Below are 23955 nucleotides of genomic sequence, written 5' to 3'. Positions count from 1 at the left end.
CCATTCCTGTGGCCCAAATTCTGGTCTGCTGTCTCGGACCCTTCCCCCGGAGCCAGGCTGAGCCGCCTCTTAGGGCTTTGTGTGAGTTTCATGGGGCTGCTTGTACAAGGTCCACAGACCTGGCTGTTTAGACACCGCAGGTTCATTCTCTCTCCGCTCTGGAGGCCGGAAGTCCAAGGCCAAGCTATAGGCAGGGCTGGGTTCTTCCGAGGCCAGGAGGGAGAGTCCATCCTAGGGCCACTCCCAGCTCCCGGTGGTGGCCGGAGATCCTTGGCCTTCCCTGGCTTGTGGAAGTGACACCCCCGATCTCTGCCTTGTCACCCCAATCTCTTATCCATACAGCATTCTCCCTCCTGTGTGCATCTGTGTCCAAATGTCCCCTTTATTTATTTTTTATATTTATTTATTTATTTATGAGACAGAGTCTCGCTCTGTCGCCCAGGCTGGAGTGCAGTGGTGCGATCTCGGCTCACTGCAACCTCCGCCTCCCGGGTTCAAGCGATTTTCCTGCCTCAGCCTCCCAAGTAGCTGGGACTACAGGCGCCCGCCACCGTGCCCGGCTAATTTTTGGTTTTTTAGTAGAGACGGGATAGGGTCTCTCTCTGTCACCCAGGCTGGAGTGCACTGGCACAGTCATGGCTCACTGCAGCCTGGACCTCCTGGGGCTAAAGCAGTCCTCCCACTCAGCCTCCCAAGTAGTTCGTTCACAGCCACACGCCACCACACCCAGCTAATTTTTACATTTTTTTTTTTTTTGCAGAGACGAGATCTTGCTATGTTGTCCAGGCTGGTCTCACATTCCTGGACTCAAGGGATTTGCCCACCGTGGTCTTCCCAAAGCACTGAGATTACGGGTGTGAACCACCGTGCCCAGCCTCAATTTATTTATTTTACTTATTTTATTTTATTTTTTTGGGACGGAGTCTCTCTCTGTCGCCCAGGCTGGAGTGCAGTGGCGTGATCTCGGCTCACCTCCCAGGCCCCAACCTCCCGAGTAGCTGGGATTAAAGGCGCCTGCCACCATGCCCAGCTAATTTTTGTATTTTTTAGTAGAAACAGGGTTTCGACACATTGACCAGGCTAGTCTCGAACTCCTGACCTCAGGTGATCCACCTGCCTTGGTCTCCCAAAGTGCTGGGATTACAGGCATGAGCCGCCACGCCCAGCCTTTAATTTCCTTTAAAATCAGAAGAATACCATCCACCTGCCTCATATTTGTTCTTCTACCAACGTGGTCATAAAGTAGTATTTTCTATGGATGAGGAATGGTAGATGTCATAATGAGACGCTGAGGCATCCCCTCCACCCTAAACAGATCCCTCTCACCGTTGCGACTTCCTCCGGCCCCAGCAAGGGGCTAAAACCCTCCACATGGCAGCCAAGGCATTTTTTTTTTTTTTTTTTTTTGAGATGGAGTCTTGCTCTGTCACCCAGGGTGGAGGGCAGTGGTGTGCTTTCGGCTTACTGCCACCTCCGCCTCCCAGGTTCAAGCAATTCTTCTGCCTCAGCCTCCCGAGTAGCTGGGATTACAGGCATGCACCACCACGCCTGACTAATTTTTGTGTTTTTAGTAGAGATGGGGTTTCACCATGTTGGCCAGGCTGGTCTCGAACTCCTGACCTCAGGTGACCCGCCCACCTCGGCCTCCCAAAGTGCTGGGATTATAGGTGTAAACTACTGCACCTGGCCTCAAGGCCATTTTTGACTCGACTCTGGGCCCCCGTCCCCTGCACCCTTCCACACCCACGTCCCAGCTCTGAACTCAGGGTGCTGCCCCAGCCCAGGCCTCTGCACACAGTCTGCCCCCACAGCCTGTCCAACTCCATATCCGCACCCACGCTGCCCCTCTGGGTTAGGACATTGTCTCTGCCGTGACATCTCTCTTTATTCCTTTTTTTCTCCTTAATTGAAATGTAATTCACATGCTATAAAACTCGCCCATTTAAGTGACTCAATTTAATGTTTTTAGTATATTCACAGGGTTTTGCAACCATTACCACTGTCAGACCAGAACATTCCTTCCCCCTGAAGGAAACCCCAACCCCATTAGCAGTCATTTTCTATCCCCCCAACCCAGCCACCGACACCCACGCATCCACTTCCTGCCTCTGTGGATGGGCCTGTCCTGGACATTTCATAGAAATGGAATCACACAGTTGGGCATGGTAGCTCACGCCTATAATCCCAGCACTTTGGGAGGCCGAGGTGGGCAGATCACCTGAGGTCAGGAGTTCGAGACCAGCCTGGCCAACATGGTGAAACCCCGTCTCTAGTAAAAATACAAAAAATTAGCTGGGCATGGTGGCACACGCCCGTAGTCCCAGCTACTCAGGAGGCTGAGGCAGGAGGATCACTTGAACCCGGGAGGCGGAGGTTGCAATGAGCTGAGATTGCACCACTGCACTCCAGCCTGGGAGATTGAGTGAGACTCTGTCTCAAAAAAAAAAGAAATGGGATCACACACTGCATGGCCTTTTGTGTCTGGCTTCTCTCACTGGGCGTGACACATCCTCAAGGTGCATCCATGCCGTGGCCTGTGTCCGAGCCTCGTTCCTTTGATGGCTGAATACTGTTCCGTTAAACGGATGGACCACACTGTGCTTATCCATTCATCCATTGACGGGCATTTGGGCTGTTTGCACTTTTGCCTGTTATGACTCATGCGTCTGTGAACTTTCCTATACAAGTTTCTGTGTAGACGTAACTTTCAGTTCTCTTAGGCGGATACCTAGGCCTGGAATTGCTGGGACACATGGAAACTGTGTTTAACGTTTTGAGGAACTGCCAGTCCTTGACTTCAGAGGCTGTTCATCTCTGCAGCTCAGGGTTCTGCAGACATAGCCTGTGCATGTGTCAAATCTGGCCCTCTGCCTGTTTTTACAAATAAAGTTTTATTGGCACATGGCCCCACCCACTCATTTACATATAATCCACAACCGCTTTCTCACTACTTGGGCAGGCAGAGATAAACAGTGTCCACAGAGACCTTCTGGCCCCCAGATTCAAAGTGTCTCCTCTCTGATCGTTTACAGAAAAGGTGTGCTCGTGATCTACCACCTGTGACATCCAAGGTAATTGGCTATTTGTGGGTCTTAATCCCTCCTTAAAAGTAAAATAAAAATAAATAAATAAAATAAAAAGAATGCTTCCTTTCCCCTCACACTCTGCACAGAAAACTTCGTGAGGGCAGAATTTGATGTTTTAATTTTTAAGTTGTTGTTTTCTACTATCATTTATCTATTTATTTATTTTTAATTTTTAATTTTAATTTAGTTTTTTTTTTAAGACAGAGTCTCACTCTGTTGCTTAGGCTGGAGTGCAGTGGTGTGATCTTGGCTCACTGCAACCTCCACCTCCCTGGTTCAAGCAATTCTCCTGCCTCAGCCTCCCGAGTAGCTGGGATTACAGGTGCCTGCCACCACGTCTGGCTAATTTTTGTATTTTTAGTAGAGACGGGGTTTCACCATGTTGGCCAGGCTGGTCTCGAACTCCTGACCTCGTAATCCACCCGCCTTGACCTCCCAAAAATGCTAGGATAACAGGCGTGAACCACCGCGCCCGGCCTCTACCATGGTTTAAAATGTTTGCACACATCATTCCGCCCGTCCCCTGCAGAAGCACTGAGCACATTAGACTCCGCAGCCGCTTCCTGTAGGACTCAGGGCTGGCCTCACACAGGCTCCACCCTGACCTGCCGGTAACTGTCACCTGCAGTCTTAACTGCCCTGTGCCCAGCACACCCCAGACCACTCAATCAGGTTCTTCCCGGTGGGATGGGCCTCCCCCAGTGATTGCAGGCTTTAGGAACCCTGGGCGAACTGGTTCCTAATCCTAAATTTCTGCAGTTCTCATGGATTCAGTCCTGGAGGGAAGGAACTAACCGACCCTTCCTTTGACGCAAACAGCTTTGGTTTTTGTTTTGTTTTTGTTTTGTTTTGAGACAGAGTCTCTCTCTATTGCCCAGGCTGGAGTGCAATGGCACGGTCTCGGCTCACTGCAACCTCTGCCTCTTGGGTTCAAGCAATTCTCGTGCCTCTGCCTCCCGAGTAGTACAGGTGCACGTCACCACGCCTGGCTAATTTTTGTATTTTTGGTAGAGATGGGGTTTCACCATGTTGGCCAGGCTGGTCTCAAACTCCTGGCCTCAAGCGATCCTCCCGCCTCAGCCTCCCAAAGTTCTGGGTTTACAGGTGTGAGCCACCAATCTCAGCCTGTGTCTCTCCTCCTTCAAAGGACACCAGTCATTGGATTTAGGGCCCACCCTACAAACAGGATGATGATTTCATCCCAAGATCCGTATCATCTTCCATCTGCAGAGACCCTATCTCTGAGAAGGTTACGTGCCAAGCTTCCAGGAGGACGTGAGCTTTTGCGGGACACTATTCAACCCACTGCATTCAATACACATTCTTTTTCTTGAGTTGAAAATTAGCTACACTCCTGTTTAGGAGCCTGCCCTTACACACACAAATGCCATTCTTATTTGGCTAACCATCCTTTGATTTTTCCCTGCTGTTTCTCCCACCCCACCCAACACCCCCAAATACCATCTTCACCATCTCCTCCATTCCTTGATTTGCAATGCTGCTGTGTTGTTTATGTATGAGCTTCAAATCCTCTCTGGACCAAGGAAGCTTCAGTGGGAAGGTTTAAATAACTCGACAGTTGACAATTAAGCTAAAAATTCACACATAAAATGAGCCCACTGAAGGGTTCAAAGGTGTGACCTGGGCTGGGCACGGTGGCTCATGCCTATTATCCCAGCACTTTGGGAGGCCAAGATGGACGGGTCACTTGAAGTCAGGAATTCAAGACCAGCCTGGGCAACATGGCGAAACCCTATCTCTACTAAAAATTCCAAAATTAGCCAGGCGTGGTGGTACACACCCGTAGTTCCAGCTACTATAGGGAGGCCGAGGCAGGAGAATCACTTGAACCTGGTAGTCAGAGGTTGCAGTGAGCCAAGATCGTGCCACTGCACTCCAGCCTGGGCGAGAGAAATGAAACCTATCTCAAAACAAAAACAAAAAGAAGTGTGACCTCAATAATGCTTGGGAGTGGTTCTCTTGGGATCCTGAGTAGAGTGTGGGGACGTTTCTGGTAGTCACGACTGCGGGGTGCTCCCGACACGGAGTGGGTGGAGGCCAGGGATGCTGCTCAGCACCCTACAGTGCCGAGGACGGCCCCACCATAGAGAACGATCCAGCCCCAATGTCCAGAGTACAGAGCGGGAGAGACCTGTGTTCATTATTTGAAAAATACTGGGCCGGGCGCGGTGGCTCACACCTGTAATCCCAGCACTTTGGGAGGCAGAGGCAGGCGGATCACGAGGTCAGGAGATCGAGACCATCCTGGCTAACACAGTGAAACCCCATCTTTACTAAAAATACAAAAAAAAATTAGCCAGGCGTGGTGGCGGGCGCCTGTAGTCCCAGCTACTCGGGAGGCTGAGGCAGGAGAATTGCGTGAACCCGGGAGGCAGAGCTTGCAGTGAGCCGAGATCGTGCCACTGCACTCCAGCCTGAGCGACAGAGCGAGACTCTGTCTCAAAAAAAGAAAAAGAAAAAGATTGAATCTGTCCCTTGCTCACACTGGACACCAGAATAAACTCCCGATGGGGCCGATGGTATAAACCAGGGGGACCCCCGCTCCTGGGACTCACATCCTCTCTCCCTCCCCACTCAGAGTGTGGATTTCAATGTGTGCAGCCTTCTGGGAACTCAGCAGGGCAGAGGATCATGGACGCAGTCTCTTGGGGGTCTGTGGAATCCCCTAAGATTCCAGTGTACGCTGGGAGCGATTCTGTACCCCCACCACCAGGGTACACTCGGTAAATGTCTGGGGCACCTGCTGCTGGCGTGGAGTATGTGGAGGTCAGGGATGCTGCTCAGCATCCTGCAGTACCCAGGATGGTCCCACCCCAGGGAAGGATCTGGCCTCAATGTCCACAGTGCCCAGGGGGAAAACCCTGTGGTAGGTATTGAAAGTGAGTGTAGCTTTCAGCTGAACAGAAATCATGAGCGTTAATCATTTAAAAGAAAAGGAAAAGGAGCGGGGCACGGTGGCTCACGCCTGTAATCCCAGCACTTTGGGAGGCTGAGGCAGGAGAATCACTTGAACCCAGGAGGTGGAGGTTGCAGTGAGCCGAGATCGCGCCACTGCACTCCAGCCTGGGCGACAGAGCCAGACTCCATCTCAAAAAAAGAAAAGAAAAAGAAAGAAAAGAAAAAGGAATCTGCTGTAGATGTGTGTTCCTGGGGCTGAGCAGGTGGGGACCCTGGCAGCTCTGGGGCTGTGGTGACTCAGGGCTCCGGCTCTGTGTGAACCTGCAGATCCCAAGGGTGTTACTGCAAACCCCTGAGTGGGTGGAGGGCGTGAATGCCTGCCCCAGACCCAGGTTTCTTTCTGAGAAGCAGAATGCAGAGAAACTTCTCAGAGAAATGTCAGAGGAAGGGGATTACCCACTGGTCTCCCAGAAGAGCCTGCGAAGCTCAGAAACAGGGTTTCCTGTTTCTCGGGTCGCCCCGGGGCAGCTGCCTCTGCTGGGCACTTTGCTCTCAGGTGCTTTTCAGAGTGCAAAGAAGAGAAAGAAGCCGGTGTCATTTTTTTTTTTTTAGACAGAGTTTTGCTCCTGTCGCCCAGGCTGGAGTGCATTGGTGCAATCTCGGGTCACTGCAACCTCTGCCTCCCAGGTTCAAGTGATTCTCCTGCCTCAGCCTCCTGAATAGCTGGGATCACAGGCGCCTGCCGCCATGCCCAGCTAATTTTTTTTTTTTTTTAATATTTTTAGTAGAGATGGGGTTTCACCATGTTGGCCAGACTGGTCTTGAACTCCTGACTTCAGGTGATCCACCCACCTCGGCATCCCAAAATGCTGGGACTACAGGCATGAGCCACCGCGCCCGGCCAACCAGTGTCATTTCTATCCTTCTGAGAGAGGCTCTTGTGGGGATTGTGTGTCCAAGAGTGCTGAGATCTGGGAGGGTCAAAGACCCAGGATGGGGTGCAGAGAGGAAGGGACAGGGGGAGGGCAGGGCCCCTCCTGGGCACAGAAGGGCAGTGGTGCTGATGACACCACAACTGTGACAGGACCTAACCAGGGTCTCCCCAGGGCACCATGGATACTGGGGCCCGGGTCATTCTCTGGGGTGGGGCCAACCTGGGCACTGCAGGGTGCTGAGCAGCATCCCTGGCCTCCACCCACTCCATTCCAGGAGCTCCCCCAGTCGTGACAGCCACAGATGTCCCCAGACATGGCCCAGCATCCCCTGGGAGCAGAATCATCCTGGTTGAGCCCCCCTGGGTTATGGGATTCCACGGACCCCCAAGAGACTCTGCGTCCCATGATCCTCTGCCCTGCTGAGGTCCCAGGAGGCTGCACACATTGAAATCCACACCTTGAGTGGGGAGGGAGAGAGGAGGTGAGTCCCAGGAGCTGGGGGTCCCCGTGGTTTACACATCGTCTGCCCCATCAGGAGCTTATTCTGATGCCTACTGTGAGCAGAAATTGCACTTAATTGTTTTCCCAAATAATTTTTTTTTTTTTTGAGACAGTCTCCTTCTGTCGCCCAGGCTGGAGTGCACTGGTGCGATCTCGGGTCACTGCAACATCCGCCTCCCAGGTTCAGGCAGTTCTCCTGCCTCAGCCTCCTGAGTACCTGGGATTACAGGCACCCACCACCACGCCTGGCTAATTTTTGTATTTTTAGTAGAGACGGGGTCTCCTCATGTTGGTCAGGCTGGTCTCGAACTCCTGATATCAAGTGATCCACCCACCTTGGCCTCCCAAAGTGCTGGGATGACAGGTGTGAGTCACCGCGCCCAGCCTTTTCCCAAATAATGAATTCAGGGTCCCCCCGGGCCCTGTGGACATCGGGGCTGGATCCTTCTCGGGAGCAGGGCCGTCCTGGGCACTGCAGAGTCCGCCCACCCCATGCCAGGGGCACCCGCAAGTCTGGATAACCACAATGTCACCAGCCACCGCCCAGGGTCCCCTGGGAGCAGGGCCACTCCCAGGTGAGAATCACTGCCTCAAGGGAAGGGCTGAGTGGGACACAGAAATAAGATGTGGAGGTACAGGGGTCCTGCTTGGGCCCCCTAAAGCAGGTTGGACCTCCTCTCCTGAGAATCGACCCTGGGGGCCGGTGGGAGACAGACCTGTGGGATGGGGTGATGTGGGGTCCGAGGCGGTCCCCTCCTTCCTGCCACGGCCAGGCCCTCAGCACACGGAGGGGGCGCAAGGGACAGGCTGGGTTTGTACTGTAGTCCCCTTGGTCGTTCACGGAGTCTGTATTTGCGAATTCGCCGGCTTGATGGTGCGTATTTGTGAACCCCAAATCAATGCCTGGGGTCCTTTCCCTCTTATCCTTGGACACGCACAGAGAGACAGAAATTAGAGTGGTGGGCGTGCGTTCCCTGAGCCCAGGCCACACTCCGCCTCACCGTTTCCCTTCCTAGGTGGACCGCACCCTCATTACTGTCGAGTGAGAGCCTCGGGGTTTGCGTTTTTGTGCTCTTTTTGGTGATTTTGCTGTTTGCAGTGGCCCCAGGCGTCGTGCTGAGGCCCCTTCTCGTGTCCCTCGGGGCCTCGTGCAGGAACCATTAGGTGAGAGAAGCTTCACTCAGGCAGGACTGAGAGAGCAGCTGCCCTGTTCAACACTCACGTCATCGATAGGCATTCAAGAAGGCGCCTTTGAGATGGGCACGGTGGCTCACGCCCGTAATCCCAGCACTTTGGGATGCTGAGGCAGGCGGATCACGAGGTCAAGAGTTCGAGACCAGCCTGGGCAAGACCTCTTCTCTACAAAAAATACAAAAGTTGGCCGGGTGCGGTGGCTCATGCCTGTAATCCCAGCACTTTGGGAGGCCGAGGCGGGCAGATCACAAGGTCAAGAAGGTCAAGAGATCGAGACCAGCCTGACCAACATGGAGAAACCCCGCCTCTACTAAAAAAAAAAAAAAAAAGAAGGCGCCTTTGAAAGGAAAGACACAGGCCGGGCGCGGGGACTCACGCCTGGAATCCCAGTGCTTTGGGAGGCTGAGGCAGGGGGATTGCTTGAGCCCAAGAATTCAAGACCAGCCTGGGCAAGACCTCATCTCTACAAAAAATACAAAAGTTAGCCGGGCACAGTGGCTCATGCCTGTAATCCCAGCACTTTGGGAGGCCGAGGCAGGTGGATCACGAAGTCAAGAGATGGAGACCAGCCTGACCAACATGGAGAAACCCTGTCTCTACTAAAAATACAAAATTAGCTGGGCATGGTGGTGCATGCCTGTAATCCCAGCTACTCGGGAGGCTGAGGCAGGAGAATCACTTGAACCTGAGAGGCAGAGGTTGCAGTGAGCTGAGATCTTGCCACTGCACTCCAGTCTGGGTGACAGACCTAGACCCGGTCTCAAAAAAAAAAAAAAAAAAAAAAAAAATCAGGCTGGGTATGGTGGCTCACACCTGTAATCCCAGCTACTAGGGAGGCTGAGGCAGGAGAATCTCCTGAACCCGGGAGGCAGAGGTTGCAGTGAGCCGAGATCCACCATTGTACTCCAGCCTGGGCAACAAGAGCCAAACTCCATCTTGGAAAAAAAAAATTAGCCAGACATGGTGGTAGGTGCCTGTAATCCCAGCTACTCTGGAGACCAAGGCAGTAGAATCACTTGAGCCCGGGAGACTGAGGCTGCAGTGAGCTGAGACTGCACCATTGCACTCCAGCCTGGGCAACAGAGCGAGACCCTGTCTCCAAAAAAAAAAAAAAAAAAAAAGACACACAGAACAGGTCATGTATTGATCAGATAAAGGAAAGTTTCCTGAAACTCAAAGGAAACTAACCCTGCAAAAATGTTCTCTAGAAGCAATGATTCGTATTTGCAAACTCAGTTTTTGTGGTGACTTCACAGAGCAGAACTACCACAAATAATGAGAATCAAATCAACTGTGTATATACGTATGTGTATATGTGTGTGTGTGTGTGTGTGTGTATTCTTTGTGACTATGAAAGGAATATAACTGGCGGGGCACAGTGGCTCACGCTTATAATCCCAGCACTTTGGGAGGCCAAGGTGGGTGGATCACTTGAGGTCAGGAGTTTGAGACCAGCCTGGCCATGTTGGTGAAACCCCGTCTCTACTGAAAATACAAAAATTAGCCAAGCGTGGTGGTGCATGCCTGTAATCCCAGCTACTCAGGAGGCTGAGGCGGGAGAATTGCTTGAGCCCAGGAGGCAGAGGTTGCAGTGAGCAGAGATCGCACCATTGCACTCCATCCTGGGTGACAGAATGACACCTGTCTCAAAAAAAAAAGAAATAAAAAGGAAAGAGAGAAAGAGAGCGAAGAAAGAAAGAAAGAGACAGAGAGAAAGAAAGAAAGGAAGAAAGAAAGAAAGAAAAAAGGAAAGAAAAAGAAAAAAGAGGAAAGAAAGTTATAGAACTTCATTTTACAGAATCTGAGAATCACATAAGGAGAGGAAAATCATCCACAATCCCAGCACTTTATCCTTTCCCCAGACATCTACACACACACTCTTATTTTTAAAAATTGAGGTTCTACACACGGTTTGATCATCTGCCTTTAAAACCTTTTTTGCTGGCCAGGTGCAGTGGCACACACCTGTCATTCCAGCACTTTAGGAGACCAAGGTGGGAGGATCGCTTGGGCCTAGGAGTTTGAGACCAGCCTGGGCAACATGGCAAAACCCCGTCTCTACAGGAATAAAAATTAGCTGGGTGTGGTGGCATGCGCCTGTAGTCTCAGCTACTCAGGAGGCTGAGGAGGGAGGATCGCTTGAGCCCAGGAGGTTGAGGCTGCAGTGAGCTGTGATAACACCATTGCACTCCAGCCTGGGTAACAGACCCTATCTCAAAAAAAAAAAAAAAAAAAAAAAAAGACACAGTGCCCATCGGTGGCAAGGATGATGAAAATAATACAGTGTGCTCATGAAAAGCGATATTTCCAGCCACCTAAAAGTAAGCCTGAGAGGCCGGCTGTGGGGGTTCACACCTGTAATCCCAGCACTTTAGGAGGCCAAGGTGGGCGGATCACGAGGTCAGGAGATCAAGACAATCCTGGCTAACACGGTGAAACCCTCTCTCTACTAAAAATACAAAAAATTACCCAGGCATGGTGGCCCGTGCCTGTAGTCCCAGCTACTTGAGAGGCTGAGACAGGAGAATCGCTTGAACCCAGGAGGCAGAGGCTGCAGTGAGCCGAGATCGCGCTACTGCACTCCAGCCTGGGCGACAGAGCAAGACTCCATCTCAAAGAAAAAAAAAAGTAAGCCTGAGGGAGAAATGCACCGAGTCACCCTATCAGAATGAGGAGCTGTGGTTCCCTGGTCAAGGGCCATGGCCTGGGGCAGGGTGAAAGTCCTGTGGGTTCTGAGGCTGACCCAGGGCTGCAGGTGAGGTGGCCCCAGCATCCTCAGTCACTGTCCTGATCTTATGGATCAGGAGCTGAGGTCACACCAGGCTGGCCTGGGCACGTCGCACTTACTCAGAGTTTGTGACGGGTCAGAAGTCTAATTTCCCGTCTTTCTCTATCATGGTCCTGGAATGGTGCTACAACTCCATTCGCTGACCCGGCCAGGCGGAGCCTGAGTCTTTTGTGAGTGCAGGCGCCTTTGGGCAGGAGGGAGGAAAAGTCCTGCAGCCCCTCGTTTCTTGAGTCTGTGCATGTTTACTAGCAGGACCTTGCTTTAGATGCAGGACTGGGTGGAGGCTCTCGCCCCTGCGTGCATGTGTGCGTGCACATGTGTGTCTGTAGGCGTACACGTGTGTGTCTGTGTGCACATGTGTGTCTGTGCGTGTATGTACACGTCTGTGTGTGCACGTCTGTGTGTGCACGTGTCTGTGCGTGTCTGTGTGTGCATGCAAATGTGTGTGCACGTGTCTTGTGTGTACACGTGTGTGTGCGTGTGTTTGCATGTGCGTGTTGCAGTACACGTGTGCATGTGTGTGCTTGTGTCTGTGTGAGTGTGCGTGTGTGCATGTGTGTGCATATGTCTATGTGTGCGTGCATGTGTGTGAGTGTGCGTGTGTGTGTGTGTATGTGTAGAGGTGGGAGGGGAGGCAGCCCCCTGGATGTCTCTAGGTCACTAAGAGGTCAGGGATCTCACACGGAGTGATTCTGCCCCCCAGGGGACCCTGGGCATTGTCTGGGGACATTTGTGGCCAACACATCTGGGGGTTGCCCCTGGCATGGAGCAGGTGAAGGCCAGGGGCGCTGCTCAGCACCCTGCAGAGCCCAGATGGTCCCGCCCCAGAGAACAATCCGGCGCTGGTGTCCGTAATGCTGGGTGGGGGAAGAGACCCTGGCTTAGGAGAAGGTGACCTCAGTCACCGCCTTGCTGCGGCTGAGACCCGGGAGCCCCCGGGAAAGCCGGGACTCGGCCTCCCCAGCTGGCTGCAAGGCGAGGCGGCTTCCCGCCGACCTCAGCTTCCTTGGCCTCCGATGCAGCCCCGGGGTGCAGGGCTGCTGAGAAAGTGCCGTGTGTGCGCGGCCCGGACTCCAGCCCAGGAGCAGCAGACATGTGGCTCTTCTTTGTGTCGGTGGAAAAAAACCCATTGGTTTGTGGAAACAGCAAATGTTTGTGATGGAAGAGGGGCCTGGCCGGCTTCAGAGACCACAGGGGCCCTTCAGGGCAGGAGGGAAACAGCCTCGGCCACGTGAACCCGGCCCAGCCCGTCCTCCAGCAGCTCAGGAAGTTGGGCCTGGGTTGGGCCCGGTGCAGGGGTGTCTGCTGACCTCGCCGGGCAAGCCCACTGCAGGGTGAGCCCCGCTACGCAGGACAGGGCCTCCCCTAGAGCTGACAGCAGTGCAGCTCCTGGCTTCTCCAAGTGAGGCCGGCGGCTCAGCAGCAGAGCAGCGGTGGCCTAACCGGGAGACACAGAACCTGGCATCTGGGCTCATTGTGCGCAAGTCCCGGCCCCATGACCTCGGCCGGTGTAGACGCTCAGCAAGGCAGGGGCCTTTGCCTGCCTCGGGCCTGCTTGTCCACAAAATAGGAGGCTGCCGCGAAGCTGGAGGGGGCAGATCTCTGCCTGCCTCTCCCTCCAGACCTTAGCGGGAGTCAGGAAAGACCACGGAAGGTGGTCCCCGTGGGCCCCCCCCCCCCCTCACGATCCGTGCACTCTGCATCGGAGACGGATGCGGGGCCTGGCTCTATGCAGGGCCCGGCTTGGAGCAGAGGATTCCCTTCCATGGAAAACCGCAGCTCCAAAGGCCCCAACCCTCCCCCTCCCCCCCCGCCACCCCGACCCCCGGAGACCAATCACGGGGGCCTGGAGCCGTTCTTTCCTTCCTATTGACCTCCTGGCCCTGGGCGGCTCACATGAGACCCCCCGGCCCTCCTGCCCCCCCGTATACCTGTCACTTCCTCCATTCGGGGTTAATTGGTTTGTCCCCAGTTCCCACTTTCCACCTCTCCCTTTGCCCGGCACGTGGCTTACATAAAAGTAGAAATCAGAGATGGAAAAACACCGAAGTATTCCATGGGAAGGCTCCGGGCCTGGATATTTTGTTTTTCTTGCACTGGTGTGTCTGATGGACTGGACTTTGACTGTGGGGTTGGGGCTTCCTTGTTCTGAAATGGAATAACACAAGTTTCTAGAAGATAATTTGCCCTGTTGTCCAGCAAGAGAAGCATCCAGGTCTTTTCCGCACGGATCGGTGGTAAAGAATAAAGTTGATTCTGCCCCCGTTTTCTCCGGAGGGCACAGCCGTTTCGAATTCCCATGCCTCGTTTTTGGGGACGGCAACGTCGTTCTCCGATAAAAGCCGGAGGTAGCTCTGTGAGTTCCTTGTAAGTAAAAAATATGTAACCATGCTTTTCTCCTTCTCTCTCCTTTTTTAAACAGGGTGTACAGCAAGCTGTGATTCCTGGGAAAACTAAAAAAGGTATGTGGCATTTTCTCTTACTTCATGAGCTTGGAATCTCTTGTTTTTTAGAAAAAGGAACAAACAAGCCCCAGTCTTTTATGTGTGCCTGACACATTGGGAGATTGAGTCATCCCATAAAAGGGCTCCGGGCTCAGAGCCAGGAAACCTGAGTTCAAATCCCAGATCTGCTTTTACCAGCTCTACCCCGTTTGGGTGGGTTCCTGTCAACTGTCTGCAGTGGAGATGACGTTCTCCATTTTGCAAGAAGGTTGCAAAGATTAAACAAGGATGTAGATACAAAAATATAAAAATGGCCAGGTACAGTGGCTCACACCTGTAATCCCAGCACTTTGGGAGGCCGAGGCAGGTGGGTCACCTGAGGTCAGGCGTTTGAGACCAGGCTGGCCAACATGGCGAAACCCCGTCTCTACCAAAAATACAAAAATTAGCAGGGCATGGTGGCAGGTGCCTGTAATCTCAGCTACTCCAGAGGCTGAGGCAGGAGAATCACTTGAACCCAGGAGACAGAGGTTGCAGTGAGCCGAGATCATGCCACTGTATACCAGCCTGGGCAATAGAGTGAGACTCTGTCTCAAAAAATATATATATCATATATATTTTATACACACATATACCTACATATATGTATACACAGTGGTGCGCGCCTGTAGTCCCAGCTACTCAGGAGGCTGAGGCAAGAGGATTGCTTGAACCCGGAAGTTCGAGGTTGCAGTGAGCTATGATTGCACCATTGTACTCCAGCCTAGGTGATAGAGCGAGATCCGATCTCTTAAAAAATATACCCGGTGTGGTGGCACGTACCTGTCATCCTAGCATTTTGGGAGGCTGAGGTGGAAGGATCACTTGAGCCCAGGAGGTGGAGGCTACTGTGAGCTGTGATTGTGATTGCACCACGGGACTCCATGCTGGGCAACAGAGTGAGACCAGGTCTCTAAAGAAAAGAAAAAATATATATATATTTTATATATTATATATCATATTATAGTTCACTGCTATAATATAGTATTATATCATAGCTGACTGCAACTTCGAACTCCTGGGTTCAAGCAATCCTCTTGCCTCAGCCTCTGAGTAGCTGGGACTATAGGCACACGCCACTGTGTATACATATATATACACACATATAATATATACACATATGTAATATATAATATATTACATATAATATATACGTTACATATATCACATATAATATATACATATGTAATATATTACATATGTGTACATGTATGTAATGTGTACATGTATGTAATGTGTACATGTATGCAATATTATATATTACATATAATGTGTACATGCATGTAATATACATTACATGTAATATGTGCATGTATGTAATATATTACATATAATATGTACATGTATGTAATATAATATATTACATACAACATGTACATATAAATTACATGTAATATGTACATGTATGTAATATATGTATTACATGTACATATTATATGTAATATATTACATATAAAATATAACATAATATATTACATATAATATATAACGTAATATATTACATATAATATATAACGTAATATATTGCATATAATATATATATTACATATATATATATATATGCTCAGCACCGTGCTGGCAGTATCTAAGAGATGTGAGTGGAACCTGAAACCATCGCTGATCTGTTTCATTCGCGTTTTTCTAGGAATTTGTCCATTTCGTGTAGATTACCTAATTGGGTGTCACACAGTGCTTCATGACGCTACGGTGTTCTCTGATAATGCCTTTTATTTCCATAAAGTTGGTAGTAATGTCCCCCTTTCGTTTCTGCTTGTAGTTATCTGCATCTTATTTCCTTTTTTTTTGGTTTTGCTTTCGGTCAGCCCTGCTAGAGGTTTGTCAATCTCCTAGCTCTTTTCAAAGAACCAACTTTTGGTTTCGTCGACTCGCCAGTTTTTCTCATCTCGTCTCGTTTATCGCTGCTCTGATCTTTACAATTTCCTTCCTCCTGCTGGCTTGGGGCTGCCTTTGTTCGTCCTTTTCTGGTTCCTTAAGGCATCAGTCCTCAACCTTTTTGGCCCCAGGGAGTGGATTCATGGAAGACAGTTTTCCACAGACAGTGGGGAGGTGGGTGGTGGGGGAGCCGGGAGGATGGTTTGGGGACAATTCAAACGCATTACTTTTTTTTGTGCACTTTATTTCTGTTATTATTACATTGTAATATATAATAAAATAATTCCACAATTCACCATAATGTGGGATCAGTGGGAGCCCGGAGCTTGTTTCCTGCAGCTAGATGGTCCCTGGGCTGGGTGTGGTGGCTCACGCCTATAATCCCAGCACTTTGGGAGGCTGAGGCGGGCGGATCACTTGAGGTCAGGAGTTCGAGACTAGCCTGACCAACATGATGAAACTTCATCTCTACTAAAAATACAAAAATTAGCCTGGCGTGGTAGTGGGCACCTGTAGTCCCAGCTACTTGGGAGGCTGAGGTAGTAGAATCGCTTGAACCCAGGAGGCGGAGGTTGTAGTGAGCCGAGATCGCACCATTGCCCTCCAGCCTCGGCAACAGAGCGAGACTCTGTCTCAATAACAAACAAATAAAAACTAGATGGTCCCATCTGGAGGTGATGGGAGACAGTGACAGATCATCAGGCATTAGATTATTTTTGTTTGCTTGTTTTGAGACAGAGTCTCTCTCTGTTGCCCAGTCTGGAGTGCAGTGGCATGATCTTAGCTTACTGCAAACTCCGCCTCCCGGGTTCAAGCGATTTCCAGCTGATTTTTTGTATTTTTTAGTAGAGACGGGGTTTCATCGTGTTGGCCAGTCGAGACCATTAGGCATGAGATTCTCATAAGGAGCGTGCAGCCGAGATCCCTCGCATGCATGGTTCACAATAGGGTTCACGCTTCTGTGAGAATCTGATGCCGCTGCTGATGTGACAGGAGGCGGAGCTCAGGCGGGAATGCAAGCGTTGGGGGGCAGCTGTGAATATAGAAGAAGCAGTCAGGTGCGGTGGCTCACGCCTGTAATCCCAGCACTTTGGGAGGTCAAGGTGGGTGGATCGCCTGAGGTCAGGAGTTCGAGACCAGACTGGCCAACATGGCAAAACCCCATCTCTACTGAAAATTAAAAAAATTAGCCAGGCGTGGTGGTGCATGCCTGTAGTCCCAGCTACTCGGGAGGCTGAGGCAGAAGACTCACTTGAGCCCGGGAGGCAGAGGTTGCAGTGAGCTGAGATCGTGCCGTTGCACTCCAGCCTGGGAGCCAGAGTGAGACTCTGTCTCAAAATATATATATATATATATAATTTAAATATATATTTTATTTATAAATATGTATATATGTTTTTATATATTTATAAATATATATTTGTTTATATATTAATAAATACATATATTTATAAATATATTTATATATAAATAATAAAAGATTGTATGAAAATGTGATTTACCAGCATGGCAGAGCTTTTTGGCGTTCCCTAGATTTTTCCCCCAGGGTGAGTGCCTCATGGCCTCACCCTAGTCCCGGCCCCCACACACCTGACACTCAGGATGATGACGAAGACAGTGATGATTTAAAATGTGGCCAATGGCCGAGGGGTCGCACATGCCCACAGTGTCTGGTCTGGATCCTTTTACATCCTTCTCCGTGAATATATTCTCCATGGAGAAGTCCTTTCCCTCCCTCCTGTTTACTGACTGGGAGACCAGACCTCCTTTGCTGGAGGTCAGACGGCCAGGGTGAAGTCCCTGGAGCCTGCCCTGAACCCGGTCCTCTGGGACACACACATGCTGGCTGATGGCAGTGCGGCTGGACGGCAGGTGGCACAGAGCTGCCTGGGCAGGGCTCAGGTGTCTCCAGGCCGCAGGCTCAAGCTGCCAGCCACGTGGCCACGTGCCGTGGGGATTAGGTCCCTGTGCTGCAGCATCTGCTGGGAGGGATGACAAGAGGCTCCAGCAGTGACATCAGGCAGCTCTCGTCAGGCCCTGGCTAAGTCCCCTGGCCCTGTTCCCAGCAGCCCGGCCATCTCCACCACTGACGCCTCCCTGGTCCTCAGCTCCCCCTACTCAGCGACTCAGCAGATGCCTCTCCCGTGCCCCCTGCAGGCCAGATCCACTGCTCCAATTCCTTTAGTTCTCCTAGGATCCCTGGGGAGCAGGGCTCATTGTCCCCATTTTATAGGTGGGGAAACTGAGGCTCAGCAACCAAAAGATACGGCAAGGCCCCGGGGCTGGCCAGAGGCAGAGCGGGATTGGAGTCACGAGACTCTGGCCACAGAGCAGCTGGTGGTCCCTCAGGCTGTGCCGGCCACCTGCTCATCTGCACAAGCCCCTCAGAGCCCAGCAGGGCCATGGTCATTCTCCCTGGGGGACAGTCACAGAAGCTGGGGCTTGGTGAGGAGGTAAGCAGAGGTGGCTGGGAGCGGTGGCTCCTGCCTGTAATCGCAGCACTTTGGGAGGCTGAGGTGGGCAGAGATCACTTGAGGTCAGGAGTTCAAGGCCAGCCTGAACAACATGGTGAAACCGCGACTCTACCAAAAAATAAAAAAATTAGCCAGGCTTGGTGTTGGATGCCTGTAATCCCAGCTACTCGGGAGGCTAAGACAGGAGAATTGCTTGAACCCGGGAGGCGGAGGTTGCAGTGAGCCGAGATTGCGCCACTGCGCTCCAGCCTGGGCGACAGAGCAAGACTCCGTCTCAAAATAAGCCAGCAAGGAGGGTCACCACGGCGGCTGGATGAGAGAGTGCCTCCCAGCCTCTCCTTCTCCTGCATTGTACCCACTTCCTGTGAGCCGGTCTCAACCCAAACACTCTTTCCCCATCCCGCAGGGATTCTGAGAATCAGGGCACCTCAGCCCCAAGGCAGCCACGTTTCCCTTTTCCACTGAGAGCGGCAAGAGGCCTCGGCACTTCCTGGGGCAGCCCAGGACTTGGCCGTGTTTCTGCATTAGCAAGAAAAGGCGTAATGGAATTTGGATAGACAAGAAAAGGGGATGTAAGCGTGAGCAAAACCACACACTCCATTTCATTGTTAGAAATTCCATGTGTGTCATCAAAACCTCATCTTGGGACAGAGGCCAAGACGAACTCACTGTCACAAGGAACTTTGTGCACAACAAGTGTGCTGGTTCCCCTGTCACCCCCGCCCTCACCCCCGGCCTGCTGGCTGACCCCAGACATGGCAGCCTTATGGTTCCTCCCTCCTGGTCAGCTGGTGCCTGGTGCCTGGTAGCTGCAGCCGTGGTAGCTGCAGTGGTGTCTCTCCAGAAGGTTCTGGAGGAGAGACTGAAATTCCCATGCTTAGCCTCACAATGCCCCGGCCCCGTGCAAACCTCCAGATGAAAACGCAGCCCCGGCCAGTGCGGTCACGTCTGTCATCCCAGCACTTTGGGAGGCCGAGGCACGTGGATCACAAGGTCGGGAGTTCAAGACCAGCCTGGCCAAGATAGTGAAACCCCGTCTCTACTAAAAATACAAAAATTAGCCGGGTGTGGTGGCGGGAGCCTATGATCCCAGCTACTCAGGGGGCTGAGGCAGAGAATTGCTTGAACCCAGGGGGTGGAGGTTGCAGTGAGCCGAGATCCGCCACTGCACTGCACTCCAACCTGGATGACAGAGTGAGGCTCCATCTAAAAGAAAAAAAAACAAAAAAAACCACAGCCCTGTTGAAGCCCTTCCTCCGTGTCCTCCTCCACCTCCGGCCCCACGGCTGCCATTTTTGCCAAAATGTACATCCTGGACTTGCTTTCTTGCCCTTTGCTGTGTTTGAGCATCGAGCATTGAGCCAGACACAGTTGGGTTGGCACAGGAGTCAGGGTTCTCTCCAGGGGTCCTGACAGTTTGCTGCCAAACCTTCATGTCCAGACCTAGTGTCCCCTCTGGGGTCCCCCGGGTTTGGAGTTGCCTTGGCATTGAGGATTCAAGGTGTGTGGCAGGAACAGGGACCGAGGAAACCCTTTGGTGGCCTCAGCCTACCCAGCTTTGTCACTTGAACCTGTCGGGACGCAAACAACATGCACATTTTACGAGAAAGCCCGCTCCTGGCTGGAACATCCCTTCGACCAGGGTCTCTGGGTCTCAGCATCACTGACATTAGGGTCAGATTATTCTTGAGATGGGGTTGTCTTTGTTTGTTTTGTTTTGTTTTGTTTTTTGAGACAGAGTCTTGCTCTGTCGCCCAGGCTGGAGTGCCATGGTGCGATCTCAGCTCACTGCCACCTCCGCCTCCTGGGTTCAAGCAATTTTTCTGCCTCAGCCTCCCAAGTAGCTGGAATTTTAGACGAGCGCCACCACGCCTGACTACTTTTTGTATTTTTAGTGGAGATGGGGTTTCACCATGTTGCCCAGGCTGGTCTTGAACTCCTGACCTCAAATGATCCACCCACTTTGGCCTCCTAAAGTGCTGGAATTACAGGCGTGAGCCACCGTGCTGGCCATCCCGGGCACTGCAGGGCACTGAGCAGCATCCCTGGCCTCCACCTACTACATGCCAGGAGCACCCCCAAGTCATAACAACCACAAATGTCCCCAGACATCACCCAGTGTCTCCTAGGAGGGGGTCACAGTCCCATCTAGTTGAGACCCCTCCCTTAGACTTTAGCTCTTCACAGCAGGAAGTCTCTCAAACTGAAATTCATCCCATTATTTGCTATTGGGTGTTGTTGTTGTTGTTGTTGTTTTTGAGACGGAGTCTCACTCTGCACCCAGGCTGGAGTGTAGTGGTGTGATCTTGGCTCACTGCAACCTCCGCCACCTGGGTTCAAGAGATTCTTCTGCCTCAGCCTCCCGAGTAGCTGGAATTTCAGACAAGCGCCACCACACCCTGCTAATTTTTGTATTTTTAGTAGAGATGGGGTTTCACCACATTGGCCAGGCTGGTCTCGAACTCCTGACCTCAAGTGAGCCACACACCTCAGCCACCCAAAGTGCTGGGATTACAGGTGTGAGTCACTGGGCCTGGCTAGGTTTTTTTTTTTTTTCTTCAGACAGAGTCTCGCTCTGTCGCCCAGGCTGGAGTGCAATGGCGTGATCTCAAACCACTGCAACCTCTGCCTCCCGAGTTCACGCCATTCTCCTGCCTCAGCCTCCTGAGTAGATGGGATTACAGGTGCATGCCACCATGCCCAGCGAATTTCTTTTGTATTTTAGTAAAGACCGGGTTTTACCGCGTTGCCCAGGCTGGTCTCAAACTCCTGAGCTCAGGCAATCCGCCTGCCTTGGCCTCTCAAAGTGTTGGGATTACAGGCGTGAGCCACCATACCTGGTTTTGTTTTGTTTTGTTTTTTTTCATTGTTAACATGAAAACATCCCTAATGATTCCTAGCCCTCAGGGAGAACCTCCCTGGGCCTGTAGTTTTCTAGGACTTCCTAACAATACCAGGGCTGGAGTGGGGTGGCCCTGGAGATGTCACACACGATGCTGGTGACCTCTAGCCATTCTGATGACGTGACCTGGAGCCCACAGGCCACAGCAGAGAACCCCAGGCTCGAGGTCCATCCTTGGCCATGTGTGTGCCCGGATGGGCCAGCCCCTGCTGCAGAGCCCAGAGGGGTGGGCGCACCAGGCCATGCGTGCCCATGCACAGGAGCAGCACCTGCTATGGATGGAGGTGGGGCAGGCACTCCATGTCCGAGGGCTGCCTGGGCCTGGGAGCCTCTGTCCTGGGAAGGAGATCGGCCCTGGGAACAGAGTGGGTTCCGGGAAGTAACACCCTCCGTGAACTCCCTGCACCATGGCCTCCAGCCCCTCCTATCCAAGTGGCGTCTTTGGTACCCAGCGTCTGGGATGTGCCTGGGGTTGGCAGAACAAAGGTCTCAAAGACATCCATGTCCTAATCCCTGGGAGCTGTGGCTGTGTCACCACACACGGAAAAAGGGACTCTGCAGGTGGGATTGAGTGAAGGACCCCCTGAGTCATGAGAGCACCACCGTGGATGATCCGGGGGGCGCAGTGACCTCACAGGATCCTCACGAGAGGAGGCAGGAGGGTGAGAGTCAGAGAGATACTGGAAGAGGCTGTGCTGTGTCTGTGAAGGGGGAGGAAGGGTCCCGAGCCGAGGGATACGGGCACCTCTAGGTGAAAGGCGGGAAAGGGATTATCCCCTGGAGCCTCCAGGAGGGACCAGCCCTGTCCATGCATTGATTTTAACCCAGTGAGGCCCATGTTGGACTCTGAGCCCAGAGCTGTGAGATGAGAAACGTTTGTCGTGTGCAGCAGCCACAATGTCACAGGACACAACGAACGTCCAGGGAGCTGCCAGCGTACCAAGACTGGCTGTGCATAGATGGTTGTGATCAGGGGCTTCTAAGAGGGGATGACATCGGTGGGGCTTTGCAGGATGTGTAGGAGTTTTCAGGGGGGGCCTGAGTGGAGAAAGACCCACCTGTGCCGAGGTGGGAAGGCCCGGTACTGCCCTCTGGTCTCTTCCTAACCCTCCTGCCCTTCAGCTCCTGAGCACCACTGTCACGAGGCCGGCACTGCCCCTTGCCCTGGCCCGGGGCCAGGGTGACAGCATTTCCTCAGCCGGGAAGCCCAGAACTGGAGTGACAGGAGCCACGGGGTTCAGTGTCCTGGCCCGGCCCCGGTTCCCGGGCTTGCAAACTCTCACATGACCGTGGTCATCCCCCGCCCCTGCCGACCCCACCGCCGGGTGGACAGAGAGCAGCTTTTCTTTTCTCCTGCTCCCGTCACCGCGGCGACCAAACCCGCACTGGCGGCGCGTCACCCTCTGTCATCGCGGCCTCTTTGTCTGAACAAGCCGGCTCATTCTTAGGCTCCAAGCTCCGGCCGAAGGCAGCGGCGGGACCTGCCCCGCTGGTCTATTTTTCACTTTCTCGTGGGCACCTCATTCATTCCCTCTCTTTAGCCCCTTCTAAATATAGCTGCCCTGGGGACCGATTTAGCCTGAGAGCAAAGGGCCCGCGCTGACAGGGACAGTCACAAGGCGCTGTTTTCCAGCCAGGGTGCAGCCCTCCCTTCCGTGTGGCAGAGGCCCCCCCCACAGCAGCCCTGGGCCCCACGGCCCTGCCTTGAGGTCACAGAGCCACCAACGGTCAGAGCTGGCACGGAAGGCCCCGCACACAGCCGCCCTCCCAAGCCCTGCTGGGCGACCTGGCCCTGGAGAGGCTGCAGGTGCAGGGTCTCTGCATGCAGACCCTGGTTGCTGAGGGGGCCCTGGGGTTCTGTGGAGCGGGCAGCAGGTGTGGCCAGTCTCAGACCTGTCTCTTGTATTGAAGTTTCCATGTCAGTCGGGCTCCCTGGGCTCTGCGTGGGTCCCCTCTTTGGCGTCCTGGTGAGAACATGGCAGGTTGTGGGGGGTGTGCATCCCAGCTGCCAGGGGGACACATCAACGCCTGACCCTCGCCCTGTGCCTTCTCACCCTGATGCCCTGTGTCCGCTCTTGAAGCTGTGTGCACCTTTCTTTTTCATTTGTTTGTTTTGTTTTGTTTTGTTTTTGAGGCAGAGTCTCGCTCCGTTGCCCAGGCTGGAGTGCAGTGGCGCGATTTTGGCTCACCGCAACCTCTACCTCCCGGGTTCAAGCAATTCTCCTGCCTCAGACTCCCGAGTAGCTGGGATTACAGGTGCCCCACCACTCCCGGATAATTTTTTTGTATTTTTAGTAGAGAGGGGGTTTCATCATGCTGGCCAGGCTGGTCTTGAACTCCTGACCTCAGGTAATCCACCCGCCTCAGCCTTCCAAAGTGCTGGGATTACAGGCATGAGCCACTGCACCTGCCTTTTTTTTTTTTTTTTTTTTTTTTTTAAAGTTTCGCTCTTGTTGCTTAGGCTGGAGTATAGTGGCGCAATCTTGGCTCACTGCAACCTCCGCCTCCCAGGTTCAGGCGATTCTCCTGCCTCAGCCTCCTGAGTAGCTGGGATTACAGGCATGCGCTACCATGCCCAGCTAATTTCAAATTTTTTTTAGTAGAGATGGGGTTTCACTATGTTGACCAGGCTGGTCTCGAACCCCTGACATCAAGTGATCCACCCGCCTTGGTCTCCCAAAGTGCTGGGAATAGAGGCATGAGCCACCATGCCCGGCCTATATGTGCACCTTTCTGCACAGTCTAAACCAGGGTCCCCTAGGCACTGTAGACCTGGGGGC

At 52.6% G+C, this 23955-nt stretch overlaps 1 protein-coding gene across 1 annotated transcript in view; it reads left to right on the top strand.

Annotated features, from left to right (window-relative positions):
• Window positions 1-23955, top strand: part of GNG7 (G protein subunit gamma 7) — a 191896-nt gene that overhangs the window by 133832 nt on the left and 34109 nt on the right. The window contains exon 3 of the mRNA XM_024238139.3: window positions 13846-13885. The gene's annotated coding sequence lies outside the window, so the exon portion shown is untranslated. The remainder of the gene's footprint in view (window positions 1-13845; window positions 13886-23955) is intronic.

Source organism: Pongo abelii, chromosome 20 (assembly GCF_028885655.2).
Source record: "Pongo abelii isolate AG06213 chromosome 20, NHGRI_mPonAbe1-v2.0_pri, whole genome shotgun sequence".
Taxonomy (NCBI): Eukaryota; Metazoa; Chordata; class Mammalia; order Primates; family Hominidae; genus Pongo; species Pongo abelii.
The sequence above is the reverse complement of the archived record's forward strand: the minus strand, read 5'-3'. Positions and strand labels throughout refer to the sequence as shown.